This window comes from Electrona antarctica, assembly GCF_951216825.1.
Source record: "Electrona antarctica genome assembly, chromosome: 9".
NCBI lineage: Eukaryota > Metazoa > Chordata > Actinopteri > Myctophiformes > Myctophidae > Electrona > Electrona antarctica.
Window position 1 is genome coordinate 13,239,318 of NC_136790.1, and position 6,369 is coordinate 13,245,686.

Here is a 6,369-nt window from a genome sequence, read left to right on the forward strand (position 1 = left end):
AAATTAACACTCTTGATTCTGCGCTGCATATGGCATTGCATACCCTCGGGGACTGATTAAATTATAGCAAACAAGATTATTGAAATTGACATAACAACAAAACAATTCCCAGGGAACATTTATAGCCAGGGAAGGGAACTGATACTCACCACAAGTTTGGGAAACATTGTAGAACATCTAGTGGCCCCAGTGGTAGCTTATCGGGCAGTACATCGAATCATCGATCACATAATCACAATATCCATTGTGGCTGGAGATCTGTGTTGTTAATTTGTCTTTCAACTTTGACCTCGCTTTCTCATATCTCTATACCCTCCTGTCTGTAGGCCTATAGCACAAACCTGCCTAAAGACAATGTAACAAATGAACCAAACAACAGAAAAAACGAATAGCATTCTTGAGCTATACACAGTAACCAGGGTAAAGACTTAACATCACCGTTCTTTTTATACATCTAACAGTGGTTCTAGCTAACAGCATCACAATTAGTTTAACCACTTTAACCACTTAAGCCCCATATGGGAAGCCGGCTTCCCATAGCCAGTTACACTTTGTTCAGAGGTCAATAAATCAATAGAGACTAAATCAAACTACAATTTCAATGTTGATAACTTTACAGGGGACCTACAGCATATATAATCAGCTGCCATTGTATTTTTCATCCATACATTAGTATAATTTATAATTATTTTAAAAATAGTGTACAATATTTGCATACGCCAGGAATATAAGAACAACCAACATTCAAACTCGGGTAGAATCACTTCCCAGTACGCTAGCCAAACAACCTTGGTGTTGAAACGCAAGAGGACATTCTGCTCTTTCAAATGAGACCAACCATGTCTTGATACGATGTAAACTGTGCTCTCCAGCGTCGGAAATGTAAGCAAACTCTGTTTCCCAAAAAAAAAGATCTCCGACATTTGTAGTCCATTTTGGCCGTGGTAATCCATCCAAAACTACACAAAGACCCCTTTACTGTCCTGATTCCTATAATACAAGTCCTTACGCGTCATTTCCATACTTGGAATTCCAGTTTGAGCCTTCACATGAAAAAAAAAAGCTGATAGACAGTGGGTGGTGTCGAATCACTGCTGTGGGACTACTGCCACTGTCATCCCATTGGACGACGAGGTATTTGGGCTGAGTCATGTTTGGTTGTGATGGATCAATTCTATAGGCCTAGAGCTTTCCAAGGGTGGGTCATATGTTCTCATAGCCACAAGCATGGCCAAGATAGGTGACTGCGCACACAGGCCCAAGGCTGATTTCAATCTGGGTCCATGACGCGCAGCCTCTGTGACGCAGCACTGATTGAGCACAACAACAAGAAGCGACGCGCTGCGCCTGGAGTAAACCGAAGCGTTCCTCTCAACAATGTTTTAGGACTCGATCCACTTCAGTCTTTGTGTAAGTATTTCAGTTATGAAATTAGTTATTGAATGTAATTATTTATTATTTAGTTGATAATTATTATTTTGTCGGCAATGTAACTGTAATGGCGTCCGTTTTGACAGACCATGTAGATAAATGCCTGTGAATAAACAGAGCCAGTCATGATGATTCTGACCTGATAACATTCGACAACTACAGTACAGCACACAGTCAGGTTCAGTACAGTACAGTACAGTACAGTACAGTACAGTACAGTACAGTACAGTACAGTACAGTACAGTACAGTACAGTACAGTACAGTACAGTAACGCATGTTGCAGTACAGTAAAGAATGTTACAGTACAGTAAAGAATGTTACAGTACAGACAGGTCCAGTTATCCAGTACAGTACACAGTCAGGTTCAGTACAGTACACAGTCAGGTTCAGTACAGTACAGTAAAGCCTGTTGCAGTACAGTAAAGCCTGTTACAGTACAGACAGGTCCAGTTCTCCAGTACAGTACACAGTCAGGTTCAGTACAGTACACAGTCAGGTTCAGTACAGTACAGTACAGTACAGTACAGTAAAGCCTGTTACAGTACAGTAACGCCTGTTACAGTACAGTAAAGCATGTTACAGTACAGTAAAGCATGTTACAGTACAGTACAGTAAAGCATGTTACAGTACAGTAAAGCATGTTACAGTACAGTACAGTAAAGCATGTTACAGTACAGTACAGTAAAGCATGTTACAGTACAGTACAGTAAAGCATGTTACAGTACAGTAAAGCATGTTACAGTACAGTACAGTAAAGCATGTTACAGTACAGTAAAGCATGTTACAGTACAGTAACACCTGTTACAGTACAGTAAAGCATGTTACAGTACAGTAAAGCATGTTACAGTACAGTAAAGCATGTTACAGTACAGTAACGCATGTTACAGTACAGTAACGCATGTTACAGTACAGTAACGCATGTTACAGTACAGTACAGTAAAGCATGTTACAGTACAGTAAAGCATGTTACAGTACAGTACAGTAAAGCATGTTACAGTACAGTAAAGCATGTTACAGTACAGTAAAGCCTGTTACAGTACAGTAAAGTACAGTAAAGCATGTTACAGTACAGTAAAGGATGTTACAGTACAGTAAAGTACAGTACAGTAAATACTGTTACAGTGCAGTAAAGAATGTTACAGTACAGTAGAGTACAGTACTGTACAGTTGAGTACAGTAAAGACTGTTACTGTACTGTACTGTACAGTAGAGTACAGTACTGTACAGTAGAGTACAGTAAAGACTGTTACAGTACAGTACAGTACAGTACAGTACAGTACAGTACAGTACAGTACAGTACAGTACAGTACAGTACAGATTGTTGAAGTATTGTACAGTACAGTAAAGACTGTTACAGTACAGTACTGTACAGTAGAGTACAGTAAAGCCTGTTACAGTATTGTACAGTACAGTAAAGACTGTTACAGTACAGCCTGTTGCAGTCCTGTCCTGTCCTGTCCTGTCCTGTACAGACTGTTACAGTGCAGTCCATTCCAGTACAGTACAGTAAAGATTGTTACAGTACAGATAGTACTGATATTGGTTTGTGGTTCAAGATGTTAGTTGTTACAGCACACATTAGTGATAATAGCAAATAGAAGGAAAATGTGGTTTAGCACTGCTCATTGTTATTGTTTTTTTTCCCTGTTTTCATGCTTATGTCATTATTTTGTATCTATTTTTTCTTAGTCTGATGGCGAGGAGAAGGACGAGAGAGACTCCTGCTCAGGAAGCCGGACAACCACCCAGCACAACCCTGTCAGCTGCTGAGAGTAGAGTGGCTGTACCAAAGCCACTGGCACCAGAGTTTCACCCCTAGAGTGGCTGTACCAAAGCCACTGGCACCAGAGTTTCACCCCTAGAGTGGCTGTACCAAAGCCACTGGCACCAGAGTTTCACCCCTAGAGTGGCTGTACCAAAGCCACTGGCACCAGAGTTTCACCCCTAGAGTGGCTGTACCAAAGCCACTGGCACCAGAGTTTCACCCCTAGAGTGGCTGTACCAAAGCCACTGGCACCAGAGTTTCACCCCTAGAGTGGCTGTACCAAAGCCACTGGCACCAGAGTTTCACCCCTAGAGTGGCTGTACCAAAGCCACTGGAACCAGAGTTTCACCCCTAGAGTGGCTGTACCAAAGCCACTGGCACCAGAGTTTCACCCCTAGAGTGGCTGTACCAAAGCCACTGGCACCAGAGTTTCACCCCTAGAGTGGCTGTACCAAAGCCACTGGAACCAGAGTTTCACCCCTAGAGTGGCTGTACCAAAGCCACTGGCACCAGAGTTTCACCCCTAGAGTGGCTGTACCAAAGCCACTGGCACCAGAGTTTCACCCCTAGAGTGGCTGTACCAAAGCCACTGGCACCAGAGTTTCACCCCTAGAGTGGCTGTACCAAAGCCACTGGCACCAGAGTTTCACCCCTAGAGTGGCTGTACCAAAGCCACTGGCACCAGAGTTTCACCCCTAGAGTGGCTGTACCAAAGCCACTGGCACCAGAGTTTCACCCCTAGAGTTGCTGTACCAAAGCCACTGGCACCAGAGTTTCACCCCTAGAGTTGCTGTACCAAAGCCACTGGCACCAGAGTTTCACCCCTAGAGTGGCTGTACCAAAGCCACTGGCACCAGTGACAACACACAGAAATGTGTGAGGGTATGAAACAATTGGCATAAGGACTAAATTGGGGAGGGAAAAAAGGAATAAAAAGCGCACAAAAACAGTGGGTGGACTCAGTTATTTGCAGTAATTTTGCAATGTTTGAAATTGCAAACCATTTTTATTTGTTTTGCACAAATGGAGTTTGGAATAAAAGTACTCCATTTGGAGATGAAAGTATGATTTTGTGTCGTTTCATCTATTTATGCAGTGCACAATGGTAGAACATACTAATTTATATACTTTATATGAAGGGGAAAGGCTTCAGAGTGTGTAATTGTCCATCTGTAATGGAAATCAATTGGAATTTACATGAAAATCCCCTGTTTTGAGGCAAAAAATCTATTTGGCACACTTTGGGCACATTTGCTATCCAAATGGCTAAGAGTAGAGTCCGTCTATTACAACTATGTCTAAATTGGCTGTATAATTGTTGTACTTCAGTTCTAAGACACCACATTTGTAGGAACTGCAGTTCATAAGTTGTAGAACACATTAGGTGCATCCTTGGCCTGCTGGTAAATGGTATAGTGATGTTATTCTCATTCAAATCCAAGTTTTGTTTAGGCGGAGGTAAAGAAATATAATTTCTGCTGTGTTATATCTGCTGTCACTCTGTCCTGGTGGATGCCACCACTAAACTTCCACTTGATATACATTTTTTAAGGTGTCAACTATCCATAGAAAACCAGATTGTACATCTAGGCCTTGTAGTTATGGAGTTATAACTGATTTAGTTTGGGTATGTAATATCAGGCGAATTTTTTTAAAATGACCCTGGGGTTTAAGTGGTTAAAGTATTTTGAAAATAGCCAATGCTATTTTCAAATAAATGGTGAAAAACAATTGTGACAAATGTAGTTATAGAAGGATGCTCATATATAGGGAGGAGCTGGGCTCGTGTGGCACTGCTGGTGGAGATATGAACCCTGGCCTGATGTCAAAATGAGATGGCACCGCTCCCAAGCACATTATCAGCTTGATTAACCACACTAATTATCTAATCTTATGGAGAAAGCCGGACCCATCGAATGCTGGTTAAAATGCTCCTAGTCACGCAATTGACCGTGCTGCTCAGGTGGTGGTGTTGAGTAATTTATGACGGGAGCTCATCTTCAAAGTAAACAATTTTGAAAGGGAGACATTTTCATGCAGCACTGTTATGTAAAATGACCATCTTTATACACAGGCACACATGTTCACATATAGGCTACAGTATCAGTCAAAATGAATGAATGAGTTCATGCCCGTGGTGACAACCTGAACCTGACAGTAACACAACAAAAACACTAAAACACTAAAATCTACATGAGAGAAGTACTGACAGGGAAATCAATGGTTGCAGTTGTGTCCACGAACCGAGCTCTGTTTTACCAACAAGGTACTTTCACTGTAAACGTGAAGCAGTCATTTTTTTTAAAGCCATATGTTATAATGGATCATGGTTATGCTTTAGAATTGGTTTAAAATACTAATATGAATAGATTTGATTGAGCTACAAAAAAATAATCATATAAAGCAGGGGTTTTCAACAGGTGGTCCGTGGACCACTGACGGTCCGTGGAAGTATTGCACGTGATCCCTGACCATTCATGTAGGATTTGTTGATTTTTAAAATGTTCTTTCCACAAGTTGGAGGTCAAGAAATTCAACAGAAAATGCACTGGATTGAGTCATTATTATTATTATGAAATTGTTAGTAGTCAATGGACCATTGTTTGAAAAACAGTGGGATGTATACACATGGGATGCATAGCAAGTGTTACGAAATCACTAAGCTTAGCCTAACCCAACACAACAGTGGTCCCCAGGTTGATTTGGTTCCTCAGGCTCAGACAGAGTTGGGCAAGACAGCTTATGGCCCAACCTTGTGGAACGAACTTCAAAATTCCTTAAAACTGAGCTCCCTGCCATCCTTCGGTCAGTTCGAAGGAATGCTCCAGAAAAATTTTCACCGTGATTGCTCCTGCTTCAATGGATTTATTTCACTGGTTGTTCTGCATTTAAGTTCCTTTGTAATTGTATCCTGATTTATATTGTTGTGTTGATCTTCTTCTTTCGTGTATCGTCGTCATATGTCCAGCTCAGTGTCAGAACATGGAAGAGGCCAGCCTCTGAAGGAGGTCTGTACAGAGGACAGGTGGTAATTATGTGGTCGGCAGTCTGCTCAGGCTCGCCACACTCGCATGCTGCGCTGTCTGCCAGGCCCCACTCCTTCATAGACGATTTGAAGCGTCCGACCCCAGTACGGAGGCGGTTTAACAGGGTCCAGTGTAGGCGTGGTAGG